This window comes from Schistocerca gregaria, chromosome X (assembly GCF_023897955.1).
Source record: "Schistocerca gregaria isolate iqSchGreg1 chromosome X, iqSchGreg1.2, whole genome shotgun sequence".
Classification (NCBI taxonomy): domain Eukaryota; kingdom Metazoa; phylum Arthropoda; class Insecta; order Orthoptera; family Acrididae; genus Schistocerca; species Schistocerca gregaria.
This window is the reverse complement of record NC_064931.1, coordinates 847,467,353-847,485,456: the sequence shown is the minus strand read 5'-3', so window position 1 is coordinate 847,485,456 and position 18,104 is coordinate 847,467,353.

Below are 18,104 nucleotides of genomic sequence, written 5' to 3'. Positions count from 1 at the left end.
CGATGGAGAAAGGAACAGTTGCAGGCGAGTTCTGGATACCGGGCATACTTCGCGCTATTCGCCGGTATAACGCTTCCTTGCGATAGAGCCAGTTTCCACTCGCTCTTAAAAAGAAACAGTTATCTGTAATTGAAAGAGGGATTTCACAAAAGCTTTTCTGGTCGTGCACGCAATGACTCTTTGAGAATCATCAGTACGCTGAGATAAAAACGTTTATAAAAATCGATTTCCAGCCTGGAGGACATGCGCAATTTACCAGCTGTTACGTGTATTACAGTTCTGGCGGACATTCGTTCTTCTGCTAAATATGTTAAAGAGCGAAATAGTTTCAGCTGTTAAAACCCGGATAGTTACATTTATGAAGGTGCTTAAGATACTAAGTTCTCTTCATTTCAATTGACCCAATTTTAAAGTGATTCACAAAATTTAATGAAAATGAAACATGTTGTAAACTCCATATTACAACTGTTGTATAAGCGCTTTTTGGTAGCTTAAACGTCTGTAAGCATAACGAGATGTACCGAATAAAATAGTGAAACCTTTAAAATGAGAGTTCGGTATTCACAGCTTTTCTGAAATAGCATTATGTTAACTATTGTCGCAACAGGTATTGTGTAACAACTGTAAATAACAGCTCCTCTGTAAATGCACAGGTAGCAGCACTGCGAGTGCAACGGTTTTAATTTCCGTGTGAATACTGCATAAGCACTGACTCGGAAGATAAAACTCTACCTTACGCCTGTCACCTATCATAAAGACTGGGGAGAGGAGGGGAAGTGAACTATCTGATTAAAGTCCAATTAACCTAAATTAACTCACCCAAACCAAGAAGATGCCAGCAACAAATAACACCGATATGATGCTAAAAGACGAAATGACAAGAAAATAAGCTAATTTAGGACAAGTGTAAACAAGAGTGTACAACGATGCTGAAAAAAAATATAAAACAGACAAATATGCTAAATGTGTCAGTGAAACACAAGACTTTTAGGTGACGCCATAAAAACTTCAATGCATGCAGATCAAGGACGTTATTCTTAATTAATGCTTTAGATCAGCACGAAATATTTATAAAGAAAATGTATGAAGACAATCACCATAGGTATAAACACAGATACAAATTAGATGAAGCCTTCGTGAATAACACGTCACTGTCCAACTACAAAGCAACAGATGCACGATCCTTCACAGCCCTTTTAAAAATCTTATTTGCTAAACAATTCTAATTTCATCTTACACATTGGAAGACAAAATAGCTAACCTAGTGTCCGGGTTAGTAGCCAACAGTCCCAAAAAACGTCAATGCTTCTCGGAGCAAGGTAACACGTTGTGGTAACGCAGGGATGTCAGGAACTGTCTGACTAAGAAGCAGGGGTATTGGCCAACAACTTGTCGATGCGTATATGCTCTAACGACTTAACAAGAACGGGTTACATTTATGACTGGGACCGTTTTATTTGTGTCTGGAAAGAAACTGGTGCATACGTCTACATAAGGCTGCAACAATTTTTTTAATGCTGCATACGAGCTACCATCAAACCTGCCGCTCATACCCCTATGGAATGATGTGCTTCTATCCAGCGATTCATGGTTCAAATGGCTCTAAGCACTATGGGACTTAACATCTGATGTCATCAGTCCCATAGACTTAGAACTACTTAAACCTAACTAACCTAAGGACGTCACACACATCCATGCCCGAGGCAGGATTCGAACCTGCGACCGTAGCGGTCGCGCGGTTCCAGACTGAAGCGCCTAGAACCGCTAGGCCAATCCGGCCAGCCGTTGTTAACAAATTCAGCCGCTTCTTCAGTTAACATTCTGTGCTCGGCTGAAGTTTAAGTAATGCATTAGAAAATTCATTATTATGTTCAAAACACAACTTTCTAATCAAGAGCTTAACTATGTGCAGGCTGTATCTACGGCAATCTAACTCACTCAACCGAGTTCTAAATACTACTGGTTAGGTCTTATGTGTGCTTACACTTCAAAACTATTCTTGAACACAATAAAGGGTCCTCAGTTTTCAGACAATTGCTGTTCCACTTCAGCACAAATAGCTAAAAAGTTTTTCCGATAAATGCTTAGTGAATCATGAGAATCTGAGTCCGAATCAACGTACAACCTTCATGAAACCGAAAAGAGGTTTCTGTCAGATTCGTCTGCACCATGGAAGCTTTAGCAGCTTTCAGCGCAAGCGCCAGATAAAGGTTTGATTAAATTTATCTATAACTGTAATATCAAAAGCTCAAAATCTAACCAAAGTAATAACCAAAATGAAAGCAAAGAAAACAAAAAGTTGAACATTAACTGCTACTTTCCTCAAGCAAAGTAAACAGAAGCGTAAGCACTAAACACCAACTCCTGATCGAGTCCGAAGGGCAAAGGCTTTTCTTCACTGAAAAAGTGCAGCAGAGTAGAAACAGCGATGTACTGTTATTACCACTTGAGTTGAAATAACAATGTGACGCTATTACCACTCGAGTAGAAATATCCATGTGATGATATTGGCTCTCGAGTGGCAATATCCACTGTCTACGGTAACGTGCTGAAGATCTGTTGTACCTCAATTAAGCGCCACTCCGTTTTATTGACAGAAAACTCAGGAAATTAGTACGCAACGTGGTTGAGATTAAAGCAGTTAAAACGAACTTGACCTGCGATTCGTCCACGTGAAATATTTCACATCAAATTAAAATCTGTTGCTTTGCCCTGAGTTAAAATCATATTCACGTGTCATCCTTGTTTCAGTATTTGCCCACGGCAAAAAAAGTTAAAATGTAGTTACATATTTACCGGTCAAAATTTGTGTAATAAGTTATGTTGCATTGCATTTAGCAGCTTGCGCTGTGGAACCAGGAAGTATTCTCAGGCACCACACTAGACATACCTGTACGTAGAAGGCACTGTTCAAATTATGTGACCAACGCTGTATGACGGGGAGTGTATGGAAGCAGTGCGATTTTGCTGACAGAGATAAAGAAGTGAATGTGTCTCTGTTCTTCTCGTCTCAGTGCTGCAGTCCTTCTGTCGCGCTGTAGTGGAATTATAAGTAAATTTCTTCTGTACATTGTCGTTGCAAATACTTTTGCTCTTTTAAATCACATTTCATGAAAATTGTTTCACAAAACGTAATTGCTTTGTTTTATAGGTTTTTTCTGTGCTATATTTAGAACAGGATGATTTTATACGTATTTTATATCTTGCTATGTTGTTACGCAATGGTGGGAGTCAGGGTCACAACAAGTCCAGGTATTAGTTTATTTTCATTCCTTTCTTTTGTGAATAACGGAATTAGTCGTGTGTTGCTGTACTACAATAATTCAATTTCCGGTATAAATGAGCAACATTATCCCAGGATATATTAATTTTCACGCACATCAGGGCTTTTTTAACACGATATCTCCTTTAGTACGCCAATTGTAATATGAATCCAAGGTTAATTCATATAACTTTTTTTAACATCGTTTGATAGCTGTTTCGCTACGGTATTCGTACTGTAAATTATATATTGTGAACACGAATGTTAATCACATGTGTACTGCAATCCTGTACAAGCAGATCTTCCTCCTCAAAAATATTATTGAATTTAGAATATGGTCTTCTGTCACGAGGTACTCGAAAATCCGTGTCAAAGAAATAGAAATATGCACAGATCACACCAAGAAAGGAAACGGGAGTAATACTTTGAATCACAGACCTAGATCACTCACGGGGATTTGCAGTAGGATTTTGGAACATATACTATGTTTAGAGGTTATGAATCATCTAGAAGAAAACGAATCATTTACAGATAGTCAAAAGGGATGCAGGGAATGTCGTTCTTGTGAAACACAAGTAATGAGCGCTATCGCCAGGGGAATCAAATTGATACCACATTTTTAGATTTCCAGAAGGCTTTTGGCACCATACTAATCAAGTTGCGTGCCTACCGAGTATCGTCTCAGTTGTGCGACTGGATTAGTGATTTCCTGTCAGAAATGTCACAGTCCGTAGTAACCCATGGAAAGTAATCAAGTGAAACAGAAGTAATATCTGGGCCCCTCCCTCTGCTATTCGTGATCTATTTAACCGATTTAGGAGAAAATCTTACAATATATTCGGGAGACAGTCTGAGCAGCCCTCTTAGATTTTTTGCAGATGATTCTGTCACTTACCATCGCATAAAGTCATCAGATGATCAAAAAGACATGATATGTGAATGTGTGAAAAGTGCTAATTGACTCTAAATGATGAAAAGTGTAAAGTCATCCACAGAAGAACTAAAACGAATTCGCTGTATTTTGACTACATGATAAATCACACAAATATAAAGGCTGTATAATCAGCTAAATACATGGGGACTACACTTACGAATAACATAAACTTGATCTGTTACAAACAAATTTTCCTCGAGACATTTGAGTCTCATCTTTATCTACGGTAATACCTCAGAGTCTCGGCAGCAGTGACGATCTGAGAAGGGGAAAATAAGCTGAAGATGTGAATTGAAGTTTGTGGTAGTGAGAGCACTGGACTAGAGTAGTCCATGCAGGTGCGTTAACGTTAATGCTCTGGTCATGTAATGGTTAGCATACTTGTATAGTAAGCAAAGATACCTGGGTTCAAGTCCCGATAATTACACAGATTTTAATTAATGCCTTCAGCTTCCATCGTTATCATAGATACATTGAAACTGTCATGCAGATAATGTTGTCGGGAAAGCGAACCAAAGACTGTGATTAATTGGTAGAACACTTAAAAGATACAACAGGTCTACTAAAGACACTGTCTACACTATGCTTTCCCGTTCTCGTCTGGGGTACTGCCGTACGGAGTGGGATCTGCTACACATTAGATTGACGGATTAGGACTGTCTCGATGTGAACGAATCAGGAGCTGTGGGAGCGTAAGGGTTGTGACTATATGACGTACTGAAGTTTGGATGAAGGCGCGCTTGTATAGCTGAAGTACGCTGTCTGCCACTGGAAATCTAGTGGCGTGGACATACTGTTTATGTCCGTGCTGTGACAGTGTGCGCACAGTGTTCTTATGTACCTCAACCGCCTTCATGCACTGAACTAACATAAAAGAAGAATGAATACCAAATGTCGAAAATAAACACTGAAGTTTAGTTTCTTGAACTAGTATACAAGAAATCGAGCAATTCCTATGTCTGGATTGATGAAATGATCTTGTCGGCATCCAGCTTTTAATCGTGGGCAGTGTGGTAAACGTGAAGATGTTCAACGACATAACTTGTGACAGGATTATCAATGATATGTCAGATTGCCTTAAATTCCGACATTTGGACAGAGAGACAGAAGTAACGTGCAGGAGTAACACGCGAGTCTCAAACGGAGAAAGATCTAGGTATTCGTAATACTATTTGAGGTTCCAGCGGAGATGTTGGTTATTACGATGAGCACCTACGGAAAAGTTATTAGCCATACAGCCTAAGAGTGGGTGCACTTCACCACATACCCGTTCCATAATAAGGTGCGATAGATGCAGATAAAATTTTCCAAACATGTCCGGTCCTATTTGTACATCAGCGGCTGCCCTACCGTTATTATCTGTGACAGTCAACCGAAGATATGCTGGGAATGCGGCCAAGAATGTTATGTCTGTTCCAGAAGCCTGTATGTCGAATTACCTAGTTACTGCCAGGCAAGAAGCAAGCGATGACAACATTGACGGTGGTCCCATTGACTTATGTCGAAGCTCTCCAAGCCGTTCATGACCCGTCGACTGTGGCGTCGTCTTTTGCAGGACCACCATTGCTTTCAGAGCAGTAACTAGGCAATGAGGAAGCCGACTGAGCTCTCTTCAGATACGAATTTATCACAAGACCGTGGGAGACACAGGTGATGGGGATGGAAGTAGCCTCTATGCTTGTACCAACCGACACCTTTAGTCCTGACAGTCGGGGCTCACAGGGGTCTTCGGACACTGATACCAGTATGCGCAAACAAAGATCTCCAAGGTGATGGAACATGTGTTGGTCGGATGCAGACACTTGCCGGATGCTGTCAGATCACCGCCAGCGATTCTTACCCACATGACGAACAGTCACGGAACCACCAGTTCAGCTCCAGTTGGGGTGGCATCGGTGATGAATGTACACAGTAACATGGGTATGTATGTAGATCAACAGCCAGAACCAAACCACGAATCAGTAATGGCTGCAACACTGACCACTATGGACGGCGTGCCTCAATGGGGCACCGAGCGAGGTGGCGCAGTGGTTAGCACACTGGACTCGCATTCGGGAGGACGACGGTTCAATCCCGTCTCCGGCCATCCTGATTTAGGTTTTCCGTGATTTCCCTAAATCGCTTCAGGCAAATGCCGGGATGGTTCCTTTGAAAGGGCACAGCCGATTTCCTTCCCCATCCTCCCTTACCCGAGCTTGCGCTCCGTCTCTAATGACCTCGTTGTCGACGGGACGTTAAACACTAATCTCCTCCTCCTCCTCAATGGGGCGACCACTGGCCCAGCACGTCGCTGTGGTTCAATGATATCGATGAAGGGACACATGAGGGAGCAGCTGCGACAGCGGCTTGTCGCACCCCTCCCAGAATCCTAACAAACGATGGATTTATGGGTTTGTGCTTTCTACTGCGGAGCCGTCTTGGACCGCTGCAGCACCTTCTACCCTCTTGAACGCCATTCTGTGGCATGCTTATAGGATAGGCACTATCAATGTCAACACTATCGGTTCGGGTGGTGGACCTAGATGTGGCCCTCCTAGAGTAAACTCGCCTCGATCTGTTTCCAACTATTTACGAGTATAACATCTACCACATGCTGTGCATCTATGACGTGTGCAGGACGGTCATACTCCTGAAGGGCTGTATTGAAGTTGTAATGCACCTCTTTGTCCGGGAGACAAATATTAATTATTATCAGTAGTAGTATATTAAGCTACAAATTATCATTTTAAACCTGTGTGGTCTCCCTGGTGTGCCTAGTCGACCACAAGTCCCCGTCGCGCTGTTCACTCTACAAACAGAATACATACAGGGTTGAAGACATGGAGAAAGAAAGGTATCATCACAATCTGAATTTAGAGTAATATAACTTTCTTACCTTTATTGGTCGTTGTTGCACGCTCCTCGTGCAGTGATAAATCTCGCCATCCGCTGTTTGTTAAATCAATTTGAGGTCCAGGTTGTGTATTCTGCTGCGTAAGAACTGACACATTTAAACTTCCAACTTTTATTTTATAAATTCTGATCGTGACGATATTCAATAATTTACAATGTAACAGCTTTTCCAATACATCATTTCGTTCCCTATATCCTTGACCTTCTCAAAGTAAGCGTATTACAAGACGTCTCAACAGCAACTGCCCATAGTCTCTACACCCGCCAACAACCGGCTCTTGTTCACAGAGCTTACAAACTGTGCAGTACTGCCAAACTCTGTTGTATATCGATAGTTTACACATCGCACGTATACATATATGAAAAACATAGTATGAAAAATGAAAAGTGTTTATAATATAGTTCTGTGGCCATATACCTCATGATCGTCCTCATATTAACAGCTTTGCAACAAAATAATAATATTTCACTTTATGTTTACTTAGTTAAAATTCACTTGCTCCTTCAAGTTGATTGACGGCACCGCACACCTCGCCAGCCGGTGGTATCGGTAGTTTCAGTAGTCCGTTACATTACATGGTGGACGATGTGACCTGTCTCCCACCGAGCGAGGTAGCTAAGTGGCACACTGGACTCGCATTCGGGAGGACGATGGTTCAAACCCGTGCCTGGCCATCATTGAGTTACGTTTTCCGTGATTTCCCTAAATCATTTCTGGCAAATGCTGGGATGGGTCCTTTGAAAGGGCATGATCCTTAACACAGTCTGAGCATGTGCTTCATCTTCGACGTCGACAGGATGTTAAACCCAATCTTCCTTCCTTACTGCCAGTCTCCCATCGGCTCGGGGCCTCGCCGTTTGTTGTTGTGGCGTCAGGATCATCAGCGTTTACACTCTCCCAGTGCACATAAACGAAGAGAGAGTGTACTGTATTATATGGAAGAGGTAGCGCCATTCTTTGGGGACAGATACGACCACATTTTTCTTGGAGGCGCCTTCAACTGCGTATTATCCACACTTCAACATAAGCCCGGAATTGAACAAAGTGGTAAATGAACTGCATTTCGTAGATACCGGGCGATGCATACACGGCGACTGGCAAGGATTCACTTATTCTACCAGCCACTCGGTGAGCCACCTTGACTGTATCTCCGTCGCCCCAGGACATACAGTGACGATGCTCGATTTGGAGCTATACCCGATTTCATTCTCCGACAATGTCGCTTGTATCTGCACATTATGCTTACCACGGCAGAAGATGTGGTGCGGACGGGGCTCACTCCTCAAAGACCCAGAATACCTGCAGCTGATAATGCACACTATTATGACCGTGAAATAATACATTGAAGTCACCATTGTAATGGAATACTATTTCATGCTGTTACGCCAGGTCTCCACCCAAGCGCCGTCTGCTGCACATCACGTGGAATTAAAGCAGATAAAGGCGAAGATCATAACGCTGACATGTCACCGTAAGAAGGGTACACTTGTATATTAAAGCAGATAAAATCGAAGATCATCATGCTCACATGTCGCCGTCTGGAGGGCACACTTGCACATGTGTGTTGCCGCGATTGGATCGAGTGGGAATCACCGTCCATGTACCATATATTGCGCGAAAAACGGAGGTGCTGGAGGACAATGACATACGCCCTCGGTATACCAGATGACGAACGCATGACGGTCCAAAAGGATGCTGCAGCTGCATTTGATGAACACTACTGGTGGTTCTATGAAGTAGGAAATCACAACGCCTCGGCAACGGATGACGTTCTCTATTCACCTACTGGGGTTCTCGATGGAGAGGCTGAGGTGACCCTAACGGACCTGATCACAACAGATGATATGGTTGCCTTTTTTCTTAAATGGGTAGCCAATAATTTACCAGGTCCAGATGGTTCGCACTAGAGTTTTGCCTCGAATTCATCACGTTGTGGCTCCTCACTGTGTAAGTTGTTCCAGGAACTGATAATCTCGGCGTTCCGTACCTCCCGTATTCGTTGAAGGCCTTCTTTTCCCGGTTCCCAAGCGGTCTGGTGACAGTGATGTTCAACATTATTGGCCCTTAATTTGCTTAACATTGAATTCAAAATTTTCTCTTGGATTCTAGCAGGTGTACCCCCTATAGTCTCCTTGGCCAAAACATGCCTGGGTGGTAATAGTAATATGCAGATGGCGTTCGAAGATTGTAGGGACATCATCACACTGGCAGAAGCTTGTCACTTGACCAGGGCCCTGGTGTCAGTGGACTTCGACATATCTTCGAAAGGGTGAATCACGACTACCTCATGGCAGTGTTGGCTTTCCCTGTGATCTTTTTTTACATTGTCATGTGGCTACTCTGAGGTGCTACATCGCGAGTGATGATCAATAGACACGCGGTAAGCCTAATTACCATCTCCTGGTCGGTGTGGAAGGGATGCCCTTTATCGGTGATTCTGTATTCCATCGCCCTAGACCAGCTATTACACGGAATTCAATGTCAAGCAAATTAAGGGGCCAATAATGTTCAACATCACTGTCACCTGACCGCTTGGGGACCGGGAAAAGAAGGCCTTCAACCAATACGAGAGGTGCGGAACGCCGAGGTTATCAGTTCCTGGAACAACTTACACAGTGAGGAGCCACAACGTGATGAATACGAGGCAAAACTCTAGTGAGAACCATGTGGATCTGGTAAATTATTGGCTACCCATTTGAGAAGAATGTCAACGGAAAATCCCTTGAGACACCATGTTTTCAGCTCTGGCACATATCTGGACGATCTAGTGTCTTTGGCACTATCGTATGAAGTGCAAGGGACGCTGCCATAGTCTGCCAGATGCGGAGCTGCTGCGAGCCACCGAGTGAATTTGACGAAGTCTGGGGCAATGGTAATAGGCAGAGGTCTCCTGAAAGGGAGTATAGCCCCGTTCCGATTACAAGATACGCTTATATCTTTCGGAATTGTCTTTGCAAGTGACGTCAGGTGGACGGCGGTGATTAATTATACCTGCCTTCTTCGAAAAATATGCACAATCTTTCGAGCAAACCTACTCTGGACATTAACCATGATTCAAAGGTTTTCTCATGTGAACGTTCACCTGTCGTCCAGAATATCCCATTTGCCCACCATTTTACTAATGTCTAAGACAATGGTGCACAGGTTGATGACAGTTTGGGCTACTTTCTGAACTTGAGTCTGATCCGAAGAGTACGATATGATGCACTCAGCCTACCCACTAGAGACGGCGACTCAGGACTCATCAACGCCCATGTCATTACGATGGTAAAGCTGTGGACCCAATGCCAGCACAGATTAACGGGCACCCTGATCGAGGAGCTAGCTCCCCTTCCCGACTACCGAGTATAGCTGAGTTTCAGATTTCCTAATCGCTTTCCCACACCAAGACTTCTTTCGTTGACTACAGTTATATCCACGCCCATCTCCTGTGCACCAGGTCCCCTACTATCTGATAATGAAAGAACAAAGAGAATGTCATGGAATGGCGTCAACCTACGATGGCTTGGCCTGTGTTGAGTCGTTCAGTACACCAGTCCCTCTTCGACTCGGACGCCTAGACGACTTGGTAACTGGTGATCAAGCAACAACATATATCGCGGCAATAGCTCCATGTCATTAATGTGGCCGATGGCCGACTCTCATCTCTTCCGACAATGTCGCCTGCCTGACACGGAGGTAAATTGCCTAGAATGCAGATCTCCTGGGGAGGTGCGGCAGTTGTTAAGAAAAATGCTTGCCTTTCTTCTTCACATAGCCTTACATGCAGTGATCCCACAGTCACTTTTGTCTCCAGACGAGACGCTTTTCCGTACCACGAAGACTTATGCCTGGCATGGGCCAAGTGAATGTTTAAATCTTATATCTCCCACGATGGTGATGACAGCATTCTCGATTGGGGCTGGACTTGTAATCGGACCTGGTTTCAGGCTTGTCACGAGCGGTTGCCTTAACAACTGTTTTCTTTTCTTTTTCTTACAGGTAAAGAAGGGAACACATCAGTGTCTGTTTTCCACAGGTGGTTGCTTGTGTTAATTAAACAACAAGGTGTACAATAATGAAAAAGAGGAAAAGGTCGCGCTCCCAATGGAACAGACAGAAAGGCCGCACACCCGCGGTTGTAAGCGACAGGTTATTAGTTGATTTCCTTGTTCTGCAGCCGATGTCCGGGCATATCATCTCGAAGATGAATGCAGTATGTCCCAGCCACTGTCCTTGTGCTACGAATTAGACACTCAGAATGAAATTGCTTTACCATGCCCTGTACACTACAGCTGCGGAGAGGGTCCTAGAAAGCACTGCCCAGAAAATTGGTATAGTTACGCCGATAGTGCGGGTGGTTCTGAAGAAGAATAACACTTTCTTGTAGAAAAGAAGAATGGTCGGCGGTTTCAAGACAGCAAGATGATCCTGGACTTGACGAGGAGATTTCGATGAAGTATCCAGTATCGAATTTCGTCATTCGCCAATACCAAAAGACCATGCTACGACTGTGCCTGTCTCGTGTATCACTACAGATGATCTCGCTTCAGGACTAGAATACCTTCCTGCAGACATATGGAAAATTGAGGAACTTGACGAAAAAGTGGTCTCGTGGCAGAAGAAATTCTTCAACATCATCGCTCATTGTGGCCATATACCAACAGGCTGATCATATACGCACACAAAAAAAAGTTTTTCGTCACCTCGGTTCCCAGAGTTTCGGAACCTCTACTGAAAATTGGAATAGAGATCAACATAAACATCTTTTCCGCCCTTTTTATTCCTCAAGAAAACCACATATTGCATGTTGTACCACCATGCAGCTAGACCTTCAGGGGTGCTTGTCCGGACTGCTGTACACACCGGTACCTCTAATACCTTTAGCACGTTCTCTTCCATGGTCGCATGCCTGTATTCGTCGTGGCATACTATCAAGGCACTGTTGGTTCAGATTGTCTTACTGCTCTACGGCGATTCGGAGTAGATCCCTCAGAGTGTTTGGTGGGTCACGTCGTCCATAAACAGCCCTTTTCAATTTATCCCAGGCATGTTCGATATGGTTCATATCTGCAGCACATGCTGGCCACTCTAGTCGAGAGATGTTATCAAATGGCTCTGACCACTATGGGACTTAACATCTGAGGTCATTAGTCCCGTAGAACGTAGAACTACTTAAACCTAACTAACCTAAGGACATCACACACATCCATGCCCCGAGGCAGGAGTCGAACCTGCGACCGTAGCGGTCACGCGGTACCAGAAGTCGTTGTCCTGAAGGAAGTCATTCACAAGATGTGCACGATGGGGGCGCGAATTTGCGTCCATGAAGACGAATGCCTCGCCAATATGCTACCGATATGGTTGCACTATAGGTCGGAAGGTGACGTTCACGTATTGTACAGCCGTTACGGCGCCTTCCATGACCACCAGCGGCGTACGTCGGCCCCACATAATGCCACCCCAAAACAGCATTGAACCTCCACCATGCTGCACTCGCTTGACAGTGTGTGTAAGGCATTCAGCCTGACCGCGTTCCACCAAACACGTATCCGACGACTATCTCGTTGAAGGCATATGCGACACTCATTGGTGAAGAGAACGTGATGCCAATCGTGATAGGTCCATTCGGCATGTTGTTGGGTCCATCTGTACCCTTCTGCATGGTGTCGTGGTTGCAAAGATGGACCTCGCCATGGACATCGGGAGTGAAGTTCCGCATCATGCAAACTATTGCGCACAATTTGAGTCATAACACGACGTCCTGCGGCTGCACGGAAAGCATTATTCAACATGGTGGCATTGCTGTCAGGGTTCCTCCGAGCCATAATCTGTAGATAGGGGTCATCCACTGTAGTAGTAGCCCTTGGGCGGCCTGAGCGTGGCATGTCATCGACAGTTCCTGTCTGTATCTCCTTCATGTCCGAACAACATCGCTTTTGTTTCACTCCAAGACGCCTGGACACTTCCCTTGTTGAGAGCCGTTCCTGGCACAAAGTAACAATGTGGTCGCGATCCAACAGTGGTATTGACCGGCTAGGCCTGGTCAAACTTCGGACAACACGAACCGTGCACATTCTTCCTGGTGGAATGCCTGGAACTGATCGGCTGTCGGACCCCTCCGTCTGATAGGCGCTGCTCATGTATGGTTGTTTTCATCTCTGGGTGGATTTAGTGACATCTCTGAACAGTCAAAGGGACTATGTGATACAATATCCACAGTCAACTTCTATCTTCAGACGTTCTGGGAACCAGGTTGATGCAAAAGTTTGTTTGAAATGTGTAGTATCGCAATACATATTTTTAGGGAGAAGCGATGAATGTATAAACTATCATGGAATTCGGCTTTTCTCGAACACTATACAGGATGATTCAATTGCTCTTACCGTAACCGTCTGTTGCAGCAAAACAAAAGTGTGAGGTCGTCATACGTTTGACATTACTCTGCTGGCTTATGTACGACACTGATACCTAGTGAGCCTATCTTGCAACGAATGTGCTGTTTGGTATAGTCCGTTCGAAAAACATCAGTCCTTTAAATCATTCATCTACGTTCGTCTACCATGTAACTACATTAATATGTCGTGCCTAGTGACTGGTTGTAACCAAAATCCAAATTATTTGCTTGAAACAAGGTAGAAGTGAAGTGCATAATGTATTCATCACTTAACTGACGGAGTATGTACACTAATAAATTCGTAATACAGAAGTGTTTGTAACACCACAGCTCTAATGCTGTACTGATTTAGTTTGCTTGTGTTTTATTTAATGTTACATCATTGAGCTTCTGTAAATGTGTTTGTTTGAATCGATAACATAAAATTGTATACTCCTTTCAATGCAAGAACTTCGATGTCATGATATGATTCTATGCCATGTAGTGTATCTGTCATTTAAATTCTTTGTCCCATTTGGAGGGAACAATACTTACTGTATATAATTGTAATTTCTGTGTGAATAATTTTTTGTAGAAATGTCAATATGTGGAAATATTCTGTTTTATTGAATGAATTTGGTTGCTGGTATGTAAACTGCTGATCCTCACTTAGGGTTCTTAGTTAGTTTGTATGTAAAAGGTATTGTGGTTCCCCTCGGGGACGGAACTGTGTAGCGCGCGCAAATTGTGGTTGGTCTAGGTAGAAAAGGTGGAACAAGAGTCAGTCGGGGACGAGCTACGAGTCGGGGACGAGCTACCAAATTATGCACTGCCATGTAACAGTTGCATATTGTGCTGGTTCCAAGAGAGGTTTTTTTTCTGCCACTTTTCAATGCCTCGGAAGGATGGATAAATAGCTGGAACTATTCTGGAATTTGTATCTATCATCGCCACCAAGAAATGACAGAGTCCAGCAATTCTACCTGTAATTCCACCTACCGACATTCAATCGCCACCACATTGCGCAATCACTGTAATGGAGCACTATAGCAATGTACAGTGAAGGATAAGCTTAATGGATGTGTTAGTGTGCTCAAATATAAGGTAATTTATAACTGAGTTTATATACCTACCTTGATTTTTCTCCTTATCATAACACCTCTCAGGTTCCTCTCCGTTTGAACTAAAGTGATTTCCGAGTGTCCCTACTGAAAGAACATTAAAGCCCAGTGTTTTTGCTAATTGATGCCTCTTGAACATAGTAAAAAAAGGGAGAAAGTTAAAGTTAATGAAAGTAATTTTCCTAATAAAACTGCTTATTAATGTATTGTTGCCAACTTCAAATTAAGAGTTCGTAAGACTGAGGCTTATAAAGTTTTGCTTCGTAAATGATCTCATTACTGCCTGTTGTAAATCACGGAAGGTCAGTCAGTATCTTACATATATGTTAATTTTGTCTCTCAATGTAGTAACAGTGGAAAACTGCAGTATGAAACGTTATATACTCATGTTTGCTAAGTGTTTATCTTTCTTGTGTATGAGAAGTGCATATGAATAGTATACCAGGATCCACAGTTTGTCTATTGTGTTAATGCTTGGTAACAAGTAACGGAAGGACCATTAATTATGAAAACCATAATTTCTTTATTGAAATGATAGTGAGAAGCAACCTGTTATTGGTTTCCAATTAACTTTCACTTTAAATAGTAAAGTATTTAACTGAGAGAGACTTAACCTATATCCAATTAATGATGCTGCAGTGAATAGTAATAATAACGTTATAAAGACCCTGAAAGTAATAGTGTGTTCCGGTATATGTTACAATTTTGCAAATAGTTTGTGCTGTTCCAGTTGTTAGCTTCAATCTAAAAACATACGTATGTGTCAAGAGTTCACTGCACTCGCGTGTGACAAAGTATAGGTTGTGCTTATCCATTAAAGTTACTAATAACTATTTTCTTGAACGAGAATGTTAATAATTTTCTTGCCTAGTTAGGCTGGCGACCGTTTTCTTTACCCGTTAAACAGTGCAGATAGGCAAAATTTTGTTTGTTACTGTTCAAATATTTCCGTAATTCTGACTTTCACTTCCGATAAGCCACCTCCGTTAGGTACAACACGGTCAACACAACAAAATTCCTCTCAGAGGGTAACACTGCTCTGTTGCGCTATACCATAATTGCTTTAATAAGATTGTTTTATTTCACAACCTGCTTTAAGGTTATGGTGCAGCGGTAGCAGACGGTAGTGTTATATGTTATGATCACTGTTGAATGTGGTGAGGAGTTAGCCCTGAATTGAATGAAACATATTAACGATGGTTCCTGCATCGACAAAACGTTTTTGCATCATGTGATTTTTTAATACGCGAGCACAGGCGAATGTTTGCACCATTCAGACAGGAAAATGACGTTGTTATTGATACTGAGCCCTTCGCACACTGCAGTGGTATACGGCCTGAATGCAGCCTCCCTGTCGGTCGTCATATTTTCTACTGATAAATACATTGACATACTCCTTATTTATGTAAGAGCAAGAAAAAATGGGTTGGAGGAGTGGTATCCGGGCAGGCTACACCAGACCGGAAAGACATTCCACAGTGTTGAAATACGTGTAAGGACAACAGGTGTGATTGAAAAACTACCCCCGTCTCAAAGAAGACCGTATCATCTGATGAAAAGGAACAGGCCGTCCTGGAAAACAACGTATGAGAACAAGGGCAAGTGCACAACAGACACCATACAGACGTCCCAATAGTGAATACTGCATTCACATAAATATCACCCATACCATCTACAGCTAAACACAGATCTCTACAAGCGGGATTTCAAAGCTCGAATGAATTTCTGTTAGAGGCTATTAGGAAACTAGAAAATGATGCAGCATTCCTGTCGCTCATCTTGTCCTCGGGTGAATTGCGTGTCCACGCTAATGAGACCGTCCGTCACCACAACATGCGCCATTGGCGTACTGACAGTCCTCACTGGGTGCGATTGGCAGCCTATGAAGTCCTATGGGAAGGGAATGTTTGGTGTGAAATCTTGGGGGATCACCTTACTGGACCATATTTCTTTGAGGGCCCATTTGACGGGCACAAGCAACCTCAACTTTCTCAGTTAGAAATATTTTACTTTAGCCGTTCCTAACCATCTGAAGGAGAAACTTCCAGGAAAGTGGATAAAAAGAGGAGGACGTGTCGCTAGGCCACCAGATCACTGGATTTGACATAATTAGACTTCTTCCTGTGGGGCATTTGAAACAGCAGTAACACCGCGAATGCTTTGGCGCTCAGGAATATCAATTCAACATTGGGCACGGATGTGCAAACACCAAAATGTTCGTTACTTCGTGAATTTTTTGACAGGATAAACATTTTTAGTGCAGTTTATTCCCTTATTTCTGTCAGCTATTTCTCCTGCTTCTTGACATATCTGCCCTTCTTAGGGCCACGAACATCATCATTCACTCGCATTTTGTATAAAAAGAGGACATTCCACGACATGACTTACGTTGAAAGCGAAATAAACTGTAATATATTGATTACTCTTTGCTACTGTAGTGTTATCTTGAAGCTGTGAGAAAGGAGGACAGGCGTTCCAAGGCGCGGAAGCAGAGACGATGCTGAGGGCAGACGAAACTAGGAGAGATATTGTTACATGAAGTAAACCGTTAGGGCAGAGTCTCCCGAAAATGCAGATGCAATCCCAGGGCGTTAGTTATTCTTCAAGGAATTGATTTTGTGGTTGGCAGGAGAGTCAACACCGTGTTACTAGAGGAGGCCGAAAGGCACGCGTTTTAGCTCACGCAGGCTTGCGTGAGGTTTGGAACAGGACAAGGAAATTATAATTTAGAAAACCGGACGTAGGTGGTGGAATACTTAACTTTAATCCATTAATGACGAACGTTGCTCTTGACGGTACAAGATTCACAATATCAATAGTAACAGAATATAGCGCCTTGCTAGGTCGTAGCATATGACGTAGCGGAACGCTATGCTAAACTATCGTCTCGGCAAATGAGAGCGTATTTTGTCAGTGAACCATCGCTAGCAAAGTCGGTTGTACAACTGGACGAGTGCTAGGAAGTTTCTCTAGACCTGCCGTGTGGCGGCGCTCGGTCTGCAATCATTGATAGTGGCGACACGCGGGTCCGACGTAAACTACCGGACCGCGGCCGATTTAAAGGCTACCGCCTAGCAAGTGTGGTGTCTGGCGGTGACACCACAATTAACATGTAACTTAATACGCTGTAGTAGGTTGCCACCGTAGAGCTCTGTAACCAACAAGCACGTACTAGCGTATAAAGCCAACTTGATGCCAGCGCTGAGAACAGCAACGACAGTAGGCTCACAAGGGTTAGAAAGAGATCGAAAACGCCAAAACAGTTGACCTAGTAATACCTACTCCGGGGACACCGAGGGGCGGGGCTACATGACGTATAAAAATAATGTTGCAAGCCTTATTTGGCAGAGCAGTTACGTTTAGCTTTCAGCTGAACAATATTGATACAAAATACGGACTTAGTTGCAACTGCATTAATATCCCCGCCTTAGGAGCAGTAGAGGGGACCTAACTGAACCGTGTTTGGCATTCACCTGCAAGAGACGTAAAGGGTTGGCTGGGTGGCTTTAAGCGGGAAAAAAGTGCCCCCATGCGACTCT